The 18,009-nt window shown below is 45.4% G+C and overlaps 1 protein-coding gene across 12 annotated transcripts in view; it reads left to right on the forward strand.

Annotated features, from left to right (window-relative positions):
* LYPD6B (LY6/PLAUR domain containing 6B) overlaps positions 1-18,009 on the forward strand; it is a 166,972-nt gene that overhangs the window by 29,962 nt on the left and 119,001 nt on the right. Inside the window, exon 1 of one of the 12 annotated variants that reach the window (XM_077861657.1) lies at positions 16,985-17,101. The exons of the other annotated variants lie outside the window; for them this stretch is intronic. The gene's annotated coding sequence lies outside the window, so the exon portion shown is untranslated. Of the gene's footprint in view, positions 1-16,984; positions 17,102-18,009 lie in introns of those variants that run through there. 12 annotated transcript variants of the gene reach the window in all.

Consider the following 18,009-nt stretch of genomic DNA (forward strand, 5'->3'; position numbering starts at 1 on the left):
AACTAGTGCAAGCAATTTGACTATAACTGAGTTTTTTTTTTAAATTTTTATTTATTTATGATAGTCACACAGAGAGAGAGAGGCAGAGACACAGGCAGAGGGAGAAGCAGGCTCCATGCACTGGGAGCCCGACGTGGGATTCGATCCCGGGCCTCCAGGATCGCGCCCTGGGCCAAAGGCAGGCGCTAAACCGCTGCGCCACCCAGGGATCCCTATAACTGAGTTTTGACTAAGAACTTGAGAAAATTTTTACAGCAGGGAATTAGAAAGTAGGTCATTAGACTATATTTTTATAATAAGACTCCTAATCAGTAAAGGATCTATGTTCTAAAAAGCAGGTGAGACACCTGTGTAACCCATATCCATTTAAATAAGGGGAATGGGATGCTTTTGGGGAAGTGTGGTGACAGAGTCAGAGGAAGAGTGAAAATAGGCAGAAACAAAAGCAAAGGGTAACAAAGCCCTGCCCTCCTGCCGGGGGAGGACGGCTCAGCCTAGGGGTTGGGGACAGTTTTGCAGACGGAGGCAAGAGGCTGAAGGGAGAACAAGTCCAGGAGAGGAAGGGAGTCTAGAGAAGAGTGGGTTTTATTTATTTATTTATAAGATTTAATATATTTATTCATGAGACAGAGAGAGAGAGAGAGAGAGAGAGGCAGAGACACAGGCAGAGGGAGAAGCAGGCTCCATGCAGGGAGCCCGACGGGGGACTCGATCCCGGGACCCTGGGGTCACGCCCTGGGCCAAAGGCAGGCGCCAAACTGCTGCGCCACCCGGGCTGCCCGAGAAGAGTGGGATTTGAACACGGGAAAGCAAACTGTCCGATTAACCCTGAAATGCACGAGAACCCTGCCGGCAACCTGTTACCGGCAACTTTAAAATCATTTGCTCGTTTGGCTAGTTCCTCACACCTGGACTAACTCTAACTAGAAACGTATTTTCAAGGAATGTCTGGAATTAAAAATCTTTGGCATAAAGATATTCTTTAAAGTGTGATTTATAATAAAAATGGAAAGTGACTTAAGTCACCCAGTGGAAAGGGGGTGGATGGGTGACTCGTACATCCATAGGATGGGATGCTCTAGAGCTGCTGTAATATTTCGGGTACGTCCTAAATTAGGTATGAAGCGGGATGAAGGTTGTTGGGAAAAACAGGAAGCAGTGTGGATGGTGGTTGTGTGATGGGAATTTTTTGAAGACCATTCTGGTCCTAATAAGTATGCGGCGTAGTGAGGGTCTACTACCCAAAGAGTAGAGTAAAAAAATCCTTACTCTAATTTTATGGTTTTTATTTCATTTTCCAAAAAAGATTTATTTAGAGCATACGTGGGGCGTGCAGAGGAGGGGCAGGGGAGGAGGGAGAGGGAGGGAAGCCTCAAGCAGACCCCCTACGGAGAGTGCAGCCTTACGGGGCTGATTCGGGACCCTGAGGTCATGACCTGAGCTGAAATCAGGAGTTGGCCACTTCACCGACTAAGCCACCCAGGCGCCCCCTCACTTTAATTAAAAAAAAAAAAAAAAAGGACAAAGAGTTGGAAATGGATAGAAAAACCCGTGTGTCATTATTCCGTGGAGGATGTTATCATGACTCTGTAAAACCCGAGGTGTTCGAGGCATTTTTGTGAATTTGCTAGACGGTGGCCTGAGATCAAAATAGGCTGGGGTTGCAGTCAGTGGTGTAGGGGGAGGAAGAACCTGGCGACGGGGGCAGTGGGAACCGTCCTGCCCAGGCCGCGGCGGCCCGCGGGGTCCTCTGTCCCCCTCTACTCGTGGGGAGGCCCGCCTGTGCCGCGGGCTGTCGGTGGACGACCTCGTGACCAGTGTCCCGTTGAACGCCACGGGGAGCCTTGACGGCTCATTCCCGGGACACCCTTGCAACCCTGAAATGATCGAGCAAAAAAAGACCGGGGTGGGGTGGGGTGGTGGGGGGGCCCAGGGCGTCTGCAGGAAGGCGAGGGCCTCGGTTTCCGCGCCGCGTAAGTAGCCATCAGCACGCGACAGAGTCACTTTGAACAGTGCCCTTCCCTTTGTGTTAGGAAGCCATCGTGTTTCTGTAGCGCTTTGATTTTTATTTTATTTTATTTTATTTTTTGAAGACCGTGTCAATCCTAGTAAGTGGGAACTATGGTTTTTAAAAATTTCCCCGGGCCTCTGCTGGAGAAGCTCTTCAAAGGGCTGTTTTTCAAGTGATTTGAAGGGAGTGGCTTTTAAGGTTTTTTTTTTTTTTTTTTTTTAATTTCCCTCCCTTTTTTTGTTCATTTGCTTAAAGTGGGTGAGCTGAGTGTACCCGCACGGTCGCAGGCGAGCCTGATCGCGCCGGGGCGGAGCTTCCATCCACACCATGGCACGGCCTGGGAGCTCCTGCCCTTCCAGGCGCCCTTGTCGTTTGCCGGAAGCCATCTGGTGTCCTGGAGGGACAAGGTGCGTTGGCTCGGCGTTGAGTGCCCGTGGGCCTGGGCTGGCCCCGGGCGACGGCTCTTCGGGGCAGAGGCTGCCGCTGGCCTCCCCGAGCTGGGCAGGGAACCCTAGGGTCGGCACGAGTGTGACCGTGAACGCTGCTGGCCCGCGTCGTAGGCTGACGGGACGATGTCCTGGTGCCACGACGTCGGGCCGGAGAGGGTCCTTGAAGGACGGAGGGAAGCTCGTCCGTGGGGGGCACGCGGCCCTTTCCTTGGACCCGGCCCCTCGCCCCCTCCCCAGGCGCCGTGCGGCCTGGCTGTGCCCAGATCTTCATTTGCATCGACCTTTGCCATCCTCTCTGCTCACGACATGCGTCGCCCGTGTCCCCTCCACGTGTGTTGGAGGCCATGGTCCTTTCTGTAAACGAATCATTTGAAATGTGGAGGTTACTGTGGTCCTTTGGGGGGATTAAATCCGTGACCCCGGTCTTCTCCAGCACAGGTTGGCCTGCTTCCAAGGTTGGCGCACACGCACACCCTAAGGACCACACTCTATAGGTTATACCCGACAGGGGCCTGGAGCCCAGCCTTTGGTACTCATTTCAAGGATAGTCCGGGGAGTTGACTAGCATTAACATTCAGAAGAACAAATAGAAATTTCTAAGATAGTTGTCACTAAATTCTCGCCTTTTAAAGATCGGGAAATACTGCCAGCGTGTGGGATGCCTGTGAGCTCTGTTCTAAGCCCTGTGAGGGCAAGGCTGGGTTCTACTTTATTCACCCCTGGGTCTGATTTTCAGCATGTGAGCTGGTGTCCAGAACTTTTTTCTTTAAAAAAAAAGATTTTATTAATTTATTTGTGAGACACAGAGAGAGAGAGGCAGAGGGAGAGGCAGGCTCCCTGCAGGGAGCCCGATGCGGGACTCGATCCCAGGACCCTGGGGTCACGACCTGAGCCAAAGGCAGACGCTCACCCCCTGAGCCCCCCAGGCGTCCCTGGTGTCCAACACTTACTGCTCAATAATTCTTCCATGAGTAGATTTCCATTTCATGAAATTTAACTCTAACCATATTCTAGCTCGTATGAAATTTAAGATACGTATTGTTTGCTGTAATTTGGACTTCAGCCATAGCTGGCACACACCAGAGATGAATTCATAAAACCCACCTGAACTCTGACTGCTTTTAGGGGTTCATTTTTATCTTCTGTGGCTGCACTTGAAACGGATGACATCGTGCAAGGCCTTTGCTAGACGGATGTTTTTGGAAGACCCCGTAGATTAATTCCATATTAAAGATCAGAAGTGAGCCTTAACTCTTAGCCGCCCCTAAAGTCTTACGACTTATTAAAATGCCATTTCTATTCATATTCTCTTGTTCTTGCCTCATTTGCAGTAGCTACGTTCTTTTTAGCGGACTTAGGTCTTTGAAGAGTAATTCATTTCTACGGTGGGAATTACGAGTCTGGGGGCCGGGTGTGCCGGAGCGGGCTGAGATTTGTAGGAGAAGGACGCACCTTTGGGGACGCGGTGCAGCCACCTTTCTCCTTCGACGGAACCATCCTGAGCCTTCTCGGAGGAGTTAACAGGCTTCCAGGGAAGGAGAGTCGGTCATTTCTTTCATGCTTTTACTTCTCATGACTTTTCACAGCCGACGTTTTTTTTTTTTTTTTTTTCTTTCTTTCTTGATTTCTGAATTCTTACCTTGGTTAGTGAGGGCTTTGTGTCCTAATGCCACCTGCATTACGTCTCTGTACTTGTTTCTTTATCTGCAAGATCAAGCTAGCGCTGCCCTGTGGACCACGTCGCCGGGCCCGGGCTGTGGAGACAGATTCGTTGGCGAGGGCCGTCCTACCAGGCTGACACAACTGAGTGGCTTAAACCACGGAGATGCGTCCACCCCCAGTAGGGAGGCTGCAGGTGGGAGATGGAGGTGGCAGCAGGCCGCTGTGCCGTGGAAGGCCCCGAGGAGGGCCGGGTCCGGGTCCCTTCCCAGCTCCTGGTCCTTCCTGGGCAGTGTAATTCCAGGCTTCACGCTGTCTTCTGTGTGTGTGTGTGTGTGTGTGTGCACACGTGTGCCCGGCCCCAGACTCTCCTTTTCCATAAGGATGCCAGTCGTGTTGGCTTAGGGCCCACCGTCCTCCAGAAGGGCTTCGTCTTAACTAGTCACCCCTGCGCGCCTCCATTTCCCAATAGGGTCACATCCTAGGTGCTAGGACCGCAGCACATGAGTTTTGGGGAGGGAGGGGTGCAGACTCCGTTCAGCCCCGATCAGGAGGCAGGAGGGTCAGCTGGGCTTGGGAGGCCTGAGGGACAGGCTGTGCGACTTCCTGCGAGTCCTCCGGCTTCCTTGCTTTTTAAGAGTCGGTGTCCTTCTCCGGTCGGAGCAGTGCCAACCTGGGACACATGCATTTGCTGTCTGGCCGGGACCCTGTTGAGAGAGACCGGACTGAAGTTCGCATCGGAAGGGTCTTGACCGAGTCTGGATGTTTTCATGTCAGGACGTCAGGAACCTCTGGTCCCTCCCCGAGGTCAGCTGCTGCCACGCTGAGGGGGGTCCTGGCCCCCCGGTAAGCAGGTGAGGACCCTGCTGCCTCTGCGGGAGCCGCTGGGCCTCGTTTGTTAGCTGTCGTCGTAGAGATCCCAGAGGGAAGGTGGAACAGGGGAGCAAAGGCCTTCGCAGTTCCGGCCCTTCCCCCAGCCGTCTTGCGGGTGCCCGCAGTCATTGGTGCAGCCGCTGCGGGGACACGGCTGACCTCACCTACACGCACTTGGATGTTGGCTCTTGGCAGCCTCCAGCTCTCACTTGCATGAAGCGGACGGCCTGACGTCCCCACCGTCTCCGGGCGTGTTGCGGAAGTCCCATCGCGTGGTGGAGGGGGCATTCAGTTGTCTTTATTTTTTTTTTGCATTTTTTAGAGATCTCCTTGACCTACAATATTACATTGGTTTTAGCTGTACAACATACTTTGATATTTGTACACGTTGTGAAAGGATCACAAGCCCAGCCGATATTTACTCTGCATAGTTAGGGAATTTTGTGGTGATCGAAACTTTTTAAGTTAATAGTCATCACACTGCGTAGTACGTCCCCATGACTCGTGTGTATTATAATCAGATGTTGGTACCTTTTGGCTTCCTTCACTCATTTCCCCCACCACTCACCCCTGCTTCTGAGCACCACAAATCTGTTCTCTGGATCCATGGGCTTGTCTGTTTGTTTTTAAATTCCACACATAAATGAAACCCTATGATATTTGCCTTTCTCTGTTTGACTTATTTCACTTAGCATAATGCCCTCAAGGTCAATCCGTGTTGTTGCAAATGGCACGATTTCATTTTTTTTTTATTTTTGTGGCTAAATAATGTTGTCATATACAAAAATATATACCACATTTTCTCCATCCATTTACCCATTGATAGACACGTAGGTCGTTTTCCTGTCTTGGCCATTGTAAATAATCCTGCAAGAGCATGGGAGGTACGTATCTTTTTGAGTTTGTGTTTTCATCTTCTTTGGACAAATACTCAGCAGTGGAAGCATGGGGTTGTAGAGTAGTTCCACTTTTAATATTTTGAGGAACCTCTCTACTGTTTTCCATAGTGGCCACCTCAGTTTATACTCCCAAGACTGCACAAGGGTTCCCTTGTCTCCACATCCTTGCCAGCACTTGTTATTCCTTGTCTTTTTTATAATAGCCTTTTTTAAAACAAGTGTGAGGTGATCCTGCCTTGTGGTTTCGTCTTCATATTTTTTTAATTTAAATTCAGTTTGCCAATATATAGTATAACACGCAGTGCTCATCACATCATGTGCCCCCCTTAATGCCCATCACTCAGTTATGTCTTCATATTTTTAATTCAACTTTTTTTGGAGTACAACCTGCAAAAGGGAAAGTGTATGGAGAAGAGTGGGGTTCAGCGAATTTTCACACACTGAGCATACCGGTGTAACTGTCACCCAGAGACGACACCTGCCCATTGTTCCCCTTCCTACTCACCAGTCCTCTTTCCAAAAACAACTTTTTGTGGTCCTATTTTGGGGTGGCGCATTCTACTCTTCAGTTCCAATCGCTGTGATATTTATTCCAGGGTAGCCTTCCTATTAGTAAGAAGCCACTGTCTTCTCTGTAGTTACCAGGTACGTGAGTGCTGCGGTCACCGCTGAAAGGTTTGTCACCCTTCCTTGGTACACGTGCATGTAGTTCGGCTGCTGCCCTCCAAGATTCAAACACCTGCCTCGCTCCCTTGGTGTTCCAGGGTCTTTTTTTCCTCTTTATTCTAGCCCCGTGGGATATTTGAAGTTTAACTTTACCCTCTTGGTAACTATCTGCAGGAGCTTTGAGGAGGGAAACCTCTGTCCTAGTCTTTGGAATCTCCTACCGCTAGTGTGCGAAGAGCTGTGAGCAGAGGCAAGCGGCCAATTAGCGATGGCCAGGAGGAACAGCTGGGTCTGAGGTCCTAGCTCTCTGCCGTGGTAGAACTCAGGAAGCAAGCTGGGATTTTAATTGTGGTCCATGCTTTCTGATAAGTGATTATGGATGCCTAGACCTGCAAGAATCTGAGGGGTGAATTGCAGTAATGGTGTCTGGGCGAGAAATGGTGAACCTCCTTCTGCCCCTACTACCAATCACCAGTTTTCCAAGGAAAGATGACTGACTCAGCCTTCTGAATGTGAATAATATCACAAATTACTTTTTAGCCTTTGATTACAACGAGTGTTTCAGTCACTAGGTGATTGTAGTACTTAATGATTGACCGCAGCTGGAAATCCATACCTCCTGGTACACGTAAGGCCCCTAGAGTGGGGTCTGGCACATAGTAAGAACTCAAGACCTGTGATTATGGTCTTATTGGAAATAAAAATTTGGGATTTTCCATGTGCCAGCAGAATACCTGGGCGGGCTGGACTCCATTGTGTGGTTAATAATTACCATGTGGTTAGGCAGCTGGAAAAGCTGGTCAGCCGAACCCGGCTGGGTAAGCCATAATTCAGGCCTCCCTTTCTACCTCATTGCCTGTAGGAAATAAGGAATCCAGGGTGTGGAACAGCTTTCTCGCTGCTTGCCTGGGTGCACCTGGGTGTGCCTCCATAAAGGAAACCCGATGCCAGCACATGGAGGAGATGCTCCTGCTGTCAGGGGTGTCTGCACTGGCCTCATTATCTATCTCCAGGCTGGAGTCTGGAGACCCTGGATGGAATATCCTTGAATGGGAATAAAGTGGCACAGTGGGACATCAGGGCAGAGCAGTCAGGACAAAAGGAGATAGCTTCCTGCATTCATGCCACTCCGTCACACCAGCAGCAGCATTTTGCTGTATCTGCTCTTGTGTCTCTCAAATTTCAGACATCTGAGCACTTCACCCCTAAATATTTCAGAAATCATCTTCTAAGAATAAAGATCTTTTCCCTTCATTACCAGAATATAATATTGTACCTAAGCTGATTAATAGTGTTCGTTTTATTATGTATTTCAAATTTCCCTGCTTATTCAAAAATGTCTTAAAGGTGTTTTTGTTTTGTTTTTGACATTAGGATTGAATCAGGCTTCACTCATTGCATTTATGTCTCTCCTTAGTCTCTCTTAGAACATCCTGTACACAACCTTCTATAACTTTTTGGGGGAGTCTAGGCTAGTTGTCTTGGAGTATGCCCTACATAAATGATGGGTTTCTTTTTTTTTTTTTTTTTTTTAATTTTTATTTATTTATGATAGTCACAGAGAGAGAGAGAGAGAGAGAGAGGCAGAGACACAGGCAGAGGGAGAAGCAGGCTCCATGAACCGGGAGCCTGACGTGGGATTCGATCCCAGGTCTCCAGGATCGCGCCCTGGGCCAAAGGCAGGCGCTAAACCACTGCGCCACCCAGGGATCCCAAATGATGGGTTTCTTGACGGTTTCCTCATGTGTTATATACATAGTCTATCTTCCCTATTTCCTTTAAACTGGAAGTTAGGTCTAGAAATGGGAATGCATTCAGGTTAAATATTGGTCCATTCAGCCTGTTGAAACAAAAATTCCATAGCCTGGGTGGCTTATAAACGAGAATTTATTTCTCATGGGTCTGGAGGCTGGAAGTCCAGGGTCAGGGTGCCAACATGCTTGGGCGAAGGTCCTCTTCTGGCTTGAAGACTTCTCCTTGTAGGACAAGGCACTGATTCATTCATGGGATTAGCTCCACCCTCGTGACCCAATCATATCCCAAAGTCTCTGCGTCCTAATAACTAACACCTTCAGAGTAAAGATTCCAACATATGCATTTTAGGGGACATGGACATTTAGGCCTTAGCAAACATTTTTGCCCAAACCATGTCAGGGCTGATGCTGTGAATTTCCTGCTGCAGGATGTCCTGCTGTCTCAATATTACTGATGTGGAACTGCCAGAGTTTTCTACTGTAAAAGTACATTTTTCCTTTGCAATTAGTAAGAGTTTGCGGGGTGGTTTTTGGCAAAGTGCAAACGTCTTGTTTCCTAACAACTTTTCAACCAAGTTTTGAGCTTCCTTTGATCCCTGCCTCAAGCTATTATGTTGGAGTTGCAAAATGGAGATTTTGTAATCCTTTCAGTGCTTCTCCCTTGAGCTGTTGGCATTCTTTAAAGAATTTTCCTCTCTCACCCTTTTTTTGTGAGTTTCACTATAGATGTGTGATTTTTATATATCTAATATGTTCTAAGCAATTATGGCCATTGTTCTTTCTGATGCTCCGGATGTCCGTCATGTTGAAACAAACTTTAAAGTCGTCTGTTAACTATAGGCAACTGGCTTAAAAATTGGTATGTTCAAAAGTATTCCGAATGTTCCAGCAATGGGGTGTATGTGTTGGGGGAGGGCGTTAGTTCTCTTTAAGGAGCAGCTTTGTTCAGGGCGGTATTGTAGAACCTAAGAGCTTTGAAGCTGAGAATTGCCAAATCAAAGAGGTGAGTGAGGGTTGCATCTGGTAACTTCTATGGGAAGGTGATGTAAGTCTTTTTTATGATTTGAAGCGTGATCCTTTCTCCAATTTTTTTCTGGTCACGGATATGGAAGAAGAATGATGAGAGGCCCGTGGGAGAGGACAGGAAGGTAGCTCTGTTCAGAAGGCTTATCATCAGTGTGGACTGGGATGCCCCGTAGGAGGAAATTAGGCTCTCTGCGCCTCTTGGTTAATGCAGGCAGCCGGAAAAAGGTCCATTAAAGACAACTCCGTCAAAATCGAGGACATTGCCAGGAAGCTCTTTTCAGGTGCGGTCTCTGGGCTTTTTCAATGCATGGATGCACCTTAGCTGAAGTGTTTCAACCAGAGTGGAATGCAGCCCATTTTTTTTCCTTCCAAAATGAAATGTTTCCAGAATCTACTTCCCCACCCCCCATACACATAAACACTACCCCATGTAAAACCACCTACCCATATTCTCATACATTTAATAACAATAAAGCCAAAGGCAGCTACATCTACAAAATGGAAAGGAGCCTCCTCGCTCCCTGCCTGATAAAAGCAGGGAGAAACCAGTTGCTTTGGGGATTGTGAATAGTGGGCTTTCTTGGCAGCCTCTCCTCCGCTCTTCGCACTCTGTTCCTCCAGGCCCGGGAGGGGAAAAGGGCCTCAGGAGATGAGTGGTAGAGGTGTCATGGGCTTCAAGGTATCACAGATTGGTAAGTTTAAAATCTGGGGCTTCATTCTCTCCTTCCTTTTTTCGGTCTTACTCCAGAGTGTCTGTTCTGAATAAGAGCGGCCTCCTGGGGCGCCTGGGTGGCTCAATCAGTTCACCCTCTGCCTCTTGATCTCAGCTCAGGTCTTGATCTTGAGGGTGTGAGGTCAAGCCCTGCATTGGGTTCCATGCTGAGCGTGGAGCCTACTTAAAGACTGGCCTCCTTTCAGAACTAGGACATGGTACATTGTCTTAAGGTAGTAAGTAAAAAAAGGATTGCCTTGCTTTTTATATGGGGTAATGCAGTAGTTTTCTAAGGCTGCCGAAACAAAGTGCCCTAGACTGGTACTGGGTGAACAAATTATTTTCTCACAGTTCTGGAGACCAAGTCTGAGATGAAAGTGTCAACGGGGTTGGCTTCCTCTGGGGCCTCTGTCCTTGGTGTGTAGAGGGCCGCCTTCGGTCTTCACGTCCTCTTCCCTTGGGCTCTGTCCAAATCTCCTCCTCTTAGAAGGACACCAGTTATGTGGGATGAAGGCCTGTTTTGACTTATCTCTTTAAAAGTCCTATTTCTGGATATAATCCCATCCTGAGGTTCAGACTTCGATATATGAATATGCACATGACTTTTATATCACATGATAGGAGATCTAGAAACATATCGTAGTGTTGGACTTGAATATCAAAAATGATAAATACGTTGACAACTTAGACTCTTGAGAGCAAACTTCCCGAATGCTATTCTGATGTGCAACTTACCTTTTTCTCTCCCTTCAGTGACAACAAAAATTACCGGAAATAAGAACAAAAGGACAGTTAAGGCGTCATCTAAAATAATCGAGTTTAGTGAGAAAGACTACCTAGCTGATGCTTTCCTTTTCTTCTCTGTGACTCTATATTCAATTTTAGGTGTATAAGGAAAGGAGACAACAGTTGCTAAGATACACAGTGTTCTTGACAAGTGGACCGTATGTGCATGTGAGTGTGCGTGTGTGCGTGCATGTGGGTGTGCATTGTGTAAGTCCCTCAGGCCTGTGGAGAGCCTGGCTCGGGGTCTTGCTCACCCAGCGACCGATATTCAGAGTTACTTGGTAGCAGCTGTCAGAATTGGGACCTAGTGCTCAAAGAAGATTCTGTAGCCTCTCAATCCGGTACCACCTGCGTCAGAATCACATGGGGTGTTTTTAGAAAATTTGCATTGGTGGCTGCTACACCCCGTATGTACTGAATGAGTGTCTGTGGAAGTAGGACCCAGGAATCCGCATTTTAAACCCGTGCATCAGGAGAGTCTCAAGCAAATAGAATTTGAGACCTACTGTACTGTTGACAGGACTTGCAGTTCTGTATCATCTTGAGGCGGCGACCGTCCTCTCACGTATCCTAAGTCGCTGTGTGTAGGTAAGTTACTCAGTGCTTTGGTCCCCGGGCCCTCTTACCTTCATGTTTGGCCTTCATTGGAACACAGGGTGGATGACTCCTTGCCTCCACACCCCTACTCTCTACCTTTTGAAATTGTTACGTTTCTGTGGATTCATGCTTCTCTGCGATGGTGCATTGCTTCTCCAACCTTCCAAGACCTCTGGAAACCAGACTAAGCATGTAACTCTTTGGAGGTTTTTCTTTGAAGTGCTTAGGACTGAGGTTATTTGGAAACATTTTTTCTAATTACTAGTGGTCTGTGTTCACTGTTGGCTGGATTATATTATCCCACAATATGGTTACTCTGGCAGAGGGAGTAAAATATGAATAGATACGTTAGTATAATAAATGTTCTTTTGTCTAAAGTTGATCTTTCAGTTTTAACATTTAATTATGTGAGCATATTGTCTTTCTAAAAATTTGTTTATATATATTTTAAAAGTTTTATTTGTTATTTATAGCATGAGCAGGGGCAGGGGCAGAGGGAGAAGAAGTGGGAGGATCTGAAGCAGACTCTGCACTGAGTATGGAGCCTAACTTGGGTCCTGATCCCACAACCCTGAAATCATGACCTGAGCCGAAATCAGGAGTTGGATACTCAACTGACTGAGCCACCCAGGTGCCCCGAGTGCGTTGTTATTTTGGTTTGATAATTTCTTCTTTGGTCCATTGGTTGCTTAGAAAAATCCTTAATGTCCAAGAGGAAATGCCAGCCACATTGCCTTGTGTCCTGCTTCTTCGTGGATGGTACCCATATTCTTAACAGTCTAAGAACATGATCCTTATGTGCAACTCTACCCCAGACATCCCTCCCAAAAGTGTATCTTCTAAGTAAGGGAATTCTTCTAAACAGTGTTCCATTTTGGATAGTACATACAATAATAAGACTCAAATTGAACACTGTTTAGGGGTAGGACCATGTGTGAGGCTTAAAGTGCTGTGGAGTTGACATGATAGTTGAGATTTCATAGTACTTCTTCACTTTATCAGGGCCAAGACACTAGGACAAAAGGTGTGAAGTTCTCTCGAAGGTAAATAGTTGCATCAAATAGACGATTTGCTCCTTTTGAGAAGAAAAGGGGAGATGATACAGTGTGGTCACTAAGAGAACAGTTTTTTAGGACCGGGAACTGAACAGAACTGCCACATGCTTCCTGGGTGTCTTTAGAGGAGGTATTTAGTCTCGCAAAGGCTGCTTCCTGTGCCCCGCCCCCCAAATGGTGATAATAATAGTACCTGACATAGTGAGCATCGAAAGATACAACACACGCTTTGCTTGGCATGTCGTAAGTGCATCTGTGTGCACGTCCGAGATTTTGTGAATGTTATTTTTTTTAAATATTGAGATGGTTACTTGGCCTGTAGTATAACAAACGTGGATAGAGAACATTTTAGGCAATTAATTCACCTTGAGTTGCATATAAATCTATTATAAATTCGACTCAGAGTTGCTTAATATATTTTAGTTCAGATTGAAAGGGGCTGATTATCATGCTGGCTTGGGATGGTGAGGTGGTTTCTGGGTGCCAAGGGAACTGCTGGGATTGGCTGTGTCCATTCTGGTTCCAGAGGGAAGATTGGTGGCATGCCTACATGCATTCCCCAGTCTTCTAAGTCTTTGATCCAGCAAGGTTTTCTTCATACATTTTTACACTTGATAGGAACAAACAATTCTGTAAGATAATTAAAATACTTAAATCTGATAAAATTTTTCCTGGTTTGATCACCCACACGACATGTATTTATGGTTTGGATATATTATATATCAGTGGATGTGCTTGAAAATGTAAGGAAACTATCACTGTGGACAAGTAGGGGAAGTGAGTTTTAACACCTTTTGTCTATTAACCCCTGTTTTTTGTTTGTTAGTTTTAATTGTTGCTGTGCAGTCTTGCCCATCCTGTAGCTTGTAGGAGGACTTCTAATATGCACTTCAAAATATTTAAGTCGTTCAATAAAAAAGCAATAAAAGATCTGTTTAAAAAAAAAATCAAAATGGCTTAATTGTGCAGAAGCTGGAGGAGGATGTTTGGAACACAGCCGCTGCAGCCAACTCATTTACTTTCCATAGCTGTGATAGAGATCTTGGCCCTTTGTGCTCCCGTTCTATGCTTTCTTCCTCTACAAACTGTGCCCAATGGTGTGTGATGGGAATGGAGACAACATACTCTGGGAACCTAAAATCTGTGACTCTGCCTTTTTTTTTTTTTTTAAGATTTTATTTATTTGCCTGTCAGAGACCAAGCACACAAGCAGCGGGGAGTGGCAGGCAGAGGGAGAAGCAGGCTCGCTGTTGAGCAAGGAGCCCAATGTGAGGACTTGATCCCAGGATCCCGGGATCATGACCTGGGCCAAAGGCAGATGCTTAACCAACTGAACCACCCCGGCATCCTCTGCCTTGATTTGTATATTGGAGGGGTCAGGGAATTTTTGGTACTCTTTGCATATATTCCCATTGTCTCTGTGGTGAGGATTTTGAGTCCACACAGGATGTTGAATTAATGATAACAGATGTATCCTGAAAAAAGACTTTCTATTTCAGAGATACATTAGTCTACCCTTTGAAGGATTTAAGCTTAACCTAAGGCATTACTATAACAGACTCACATGCAATTATATACGCTTTTCAGCAAATGGACTGACCTTCTGACAGTGGTTCGATTTCCAACTGACCACTGAGTCCTAATGACCTACATGGTAAAATGAAATTGTGCACTATTAAGTCATATTAATGACTAAATCCTCTTTCTGGATCACTTCTTTCCATTTTAGGGTTGTTTTGTTTTGGCTCGAGCTAGAGGTCAGAGGTATTCCCAGAATGTTAGGAATGGAAATGATCTTTATCAATATTGCCAGCAGTCTTAGCTTCTTTGTGCAAGATTGTTCTTATTAAATCAGACATAACAAAAGTCTGCATATAAGACTTAAATACACAGTCCTGCTATAAAAATCCTTTATTTTGCAGGCATACCTTTTTTCTTAAAAAGGTTATCTGTTAGGGGAGACAACTCAGGAGGCCCAATGATATTGGTTATATATAAGGCAAGTGAAGGCATGTTAAATATTTAAAACTTAATACAAAAACTCTAAGAATTTTTTTATTCATGTAATTAGTTAACTAATTTCTACTAAGTGCCTGTTATATGGCAGGCATAGATCTTTTTGAAACCCACAGGCTATAAGACCATAGCATTCAGCAACATCAGTGTGCTAAGCATGGGGACAGATAAGTGGTAATGTGTTCCTTTCCCATGAGTTTTGTGAGGTCACTTTGGATTTATTCTGATTGGTCAAAATTATCCTGAAAATATCTGGAAGTTGTGCATTAGACACAGTGCTTGAAGTGTGATGGCACACAGAGTAAACTGGGACTCCGTTCTTGATGCCTTATGTCTAAAAAGTAGAATGAAGTAATTTTGGGAAAACTTCACACAAACTGAGGTTTGCAATAACATAAAGTCTTATACATATTTTTTTCATATTTTTTCATTTATACAAATCTTGTTTATTCCATTATACCTCCACATCTGGTGAAGTTGGGGTTTCAGATCTAGGTGAAGGACCTAAATGAAATGAAGTGCTTTGTCCTATGAATAAATGAGTAAATGAATAAGTGATTGAAAAGACTGCATGTACATCTGTCCATCTATGATAGATAGATTTTGACCATCATTCTAGCCTATGGAAAGTCTTTGGATCTTGTTTCAGGCATATTACATTTCCTCAGTCTTTGGTTTCAAGTTTTTGGTATTTTTAATAATCATACCAACTACATCCTCATCAATATTGTTAGCAGGCCAAGTCCAAAGATAAAGTCTTGAGCTACACTTTTCATGAGCTTCCCTTGGGCTTGTATTCATTATAATTGGCATTTTTTGTTTCACATAGGGACGAACCTACCTAAGTATACTATAGTCCAGTTTATATTTTTCTTGTCATCAAGTCATCTTTCTATCAGTCTACCCGTAAACCAATCAACACTTACTAGTGACTCCTGTGAATCCCCTATTATGCCACTTCTGCAATAAAAACCTAGAGGAGATGTAGGTTGTAAACTAATACAGGAAAAAGTAGCATAAAAGGACAGTTTTAAGATTATGTGACAACTTTAATCCAATTTTGAGGACCACTGGTTTGGCAACAATTGATCCAGGATGACGATTTGCTGGGAAGGTAGGGTGATAGTTGATGGGAGCAATAGTGGTATCCAGATTGGTTAAGAGAGCCAAGGAGGGAAGAAGAACTGGAAGGAGAGAGAGAGATTGATAGAAAGCCCGACAGACTAGAAAAAAAATGAAGCTTTCGGGGACTAGCCGTTTTAATTTATGATAGTGTAGGAAAGTAAGAAAGCTGGAAGGACTGGAGGTTGGGATTGGTGTGGGGGTTTGAGTTTAAGATGTCAAAGGAGATGGATAGGAGAAGGGATAGCAGAACTGAGGGGAAGGTGAAAATGTTGGTATTGAAGTCAAATAATTGTGAAGCTGAGGTGTTGTTAGGCTGTCTGCGTGCATGAAAGTCCTCTCAGATGACGGCGGGACTCGGGATGTTGTGAAGACCATGAACCAGGTGTCCCTGAAAATGCGGAAGTGACTAGGCAATCTTTACAAACCAAGACAGGTGTGCAGTTCTGGAAGCAGCCTTGGAATGTGGGATTCATGTGAAGCAGATACTGTGAGTCGATGCCCCATATCTGTTCTTCCTTGACCATATGATCATAATTTTTAGCTAGTACACGGCTGCCCAGGGTAAGACTGCATTTCCCAGCCTACCTGGTACGTAGGTAAGGCCACGTGATGAGTTCTGACCAGTAGCGTGTAAGTGGCCATGGGCTTACACTGGACCCAGAGCTTCCTTAGAGAGGAAAGAAGTCCCCTCCCTTCTGGCTAACTTTGGTGTGCTTGTGCTCTTACGAAATGACAGCCCTCCTGTACCATGAGGTAGAAGATCGTGCTGAGGGCGGTAGAGCAATGAGCTAAGAAATAACCTTGGCTCCTCCTGCCCTCATGAGGCCCACCCCTAGTTAGTTTCTACGTGAGCGAGAAAGACGATGTCTTATCTCCTAAAGCCATTGCTATCTTGGGGTTCTGAGGTTCTGTCCCTCACAGTCAAATGAATCCTTCACATAGCTCAGGACTGGGGGCAGGGGGTAGAGCAGAACAGGCATCAGAAAGGGAAGAGGCAACAGCTCGGAGGAAGCCAGATTTCAATTTAAGTCAGAAGGTGGAAACAGTGTTTTGAAAAGCGTTTATGGATGCGGAAGGGCTATTCTACGTGGGGCCAGGGCTGCCAGAATGTACAGTGGAAAGCTTTGAGGACAATAGCTGCCAAAGAAAGCAAGGGTGGAGAACAGTTTGGAAATGCAGAGATGGGAATTTACATTCTGGCAGAGATCAAAGTAGTCCAGGATGCAAGGAGGTCACAGGAGCTGACCTCGGACTCCAGCAGCAGGTGTTTGATGTGGTCGTATTGGTCCAGATGCAACTAACCCGAAACAGGGAGGAGGCCCGATGACCGGAACAAACTGGAAGTGAGGTCTGTTGGTGCTGAGGCCTGGGACAGGAATAAGCCTGGTCTAATGGGATCTCACGATAGACTGTCAAGGTACCCTCTCAGCTTTCTGTGAGTGAGGCTGGAAACTGTTCGAGAAGGAAATAGAGGTAATATACTGCCTATTGTTCTGGGAAAATCTCTGGTGGTTTCTGATGATCTCTACTTTTTCTCCGAGTGCTTACAGGCCACCTCTTTAAAGATCAAGGTTAAGCATTTTCCCTGGATTTGACATTTTGAGCTGCACATGGCTCACTGCTCATTACCTAGACATGAGCTAGATGTCTTTATTCTTTCCACGTGTGTATTCTAACGTCACACTTTCTTTGTTACCTACGGCCCTCACGGTTGGTGATTTTTCTCTTTCCTCAAGACTTTGCTTTAACATTCCTTGCGTATATTAAGAATCTGCACCTTATTCACCCACAAGAGCTAAAGAAGTAATCTGATTTTCCCTGATTTATGGTGGTCGCTTTAAATTATTTTTTTCCCCACTTACTCCCAGCGCCACTGGTTTGGGGATACATTTTCTGCTTCATCTGTGATTCTTATCAATCACTTTGAGACTCCTTTGCATCAACTTTGTCCTTCTAATTATAATGGACCAAGAATTTTCTTGACTTTTTTTTTTTTTTTTTTGAACCTGATCTATTCCAATGGAATATGACTTTGGTATTGTGGAGTTGATATAACGTGGTGAAGCAATAAATGGGTAAGATGGACATGTATAATGAATGAGGAGACTTCTCCCAGCAAATAAGAAAATAACTACCTACTTAATTTTTGGTCCTGTTCTAATTATTTTTGGTTCCTGTGTGTGAATGAATATACGTAAATAGTATGTAGAGTAAGACTCTATTTTTTCCCTTCCTTTTTAAATGTTCACTGTGAGGATTTTATTTTTTTTTTTTATTTTTATTTTTTTTAAATTTTTATTTATTTATGATAGTCACACAGAGAGAGAGAGAGGCAGAGACATAGGCAGAGGGAGAAGCAGGCTCCATGCACTGGGAGCCCG

The sequence above is a fragment of the Canis aureus genome, chromosome 20, assembly GCF_053574225.1.
Source record: "Canis aureus isolate CA01 chromosome 20, VMU_Caureus_v.1.0, whole genome shotgun sequence".
NCBI classification, from domain to species: Eukaryota; Metazoa; Chordata; class Mammalia; order Carnivora; family Canidae; genus Canis; species Canis aureus.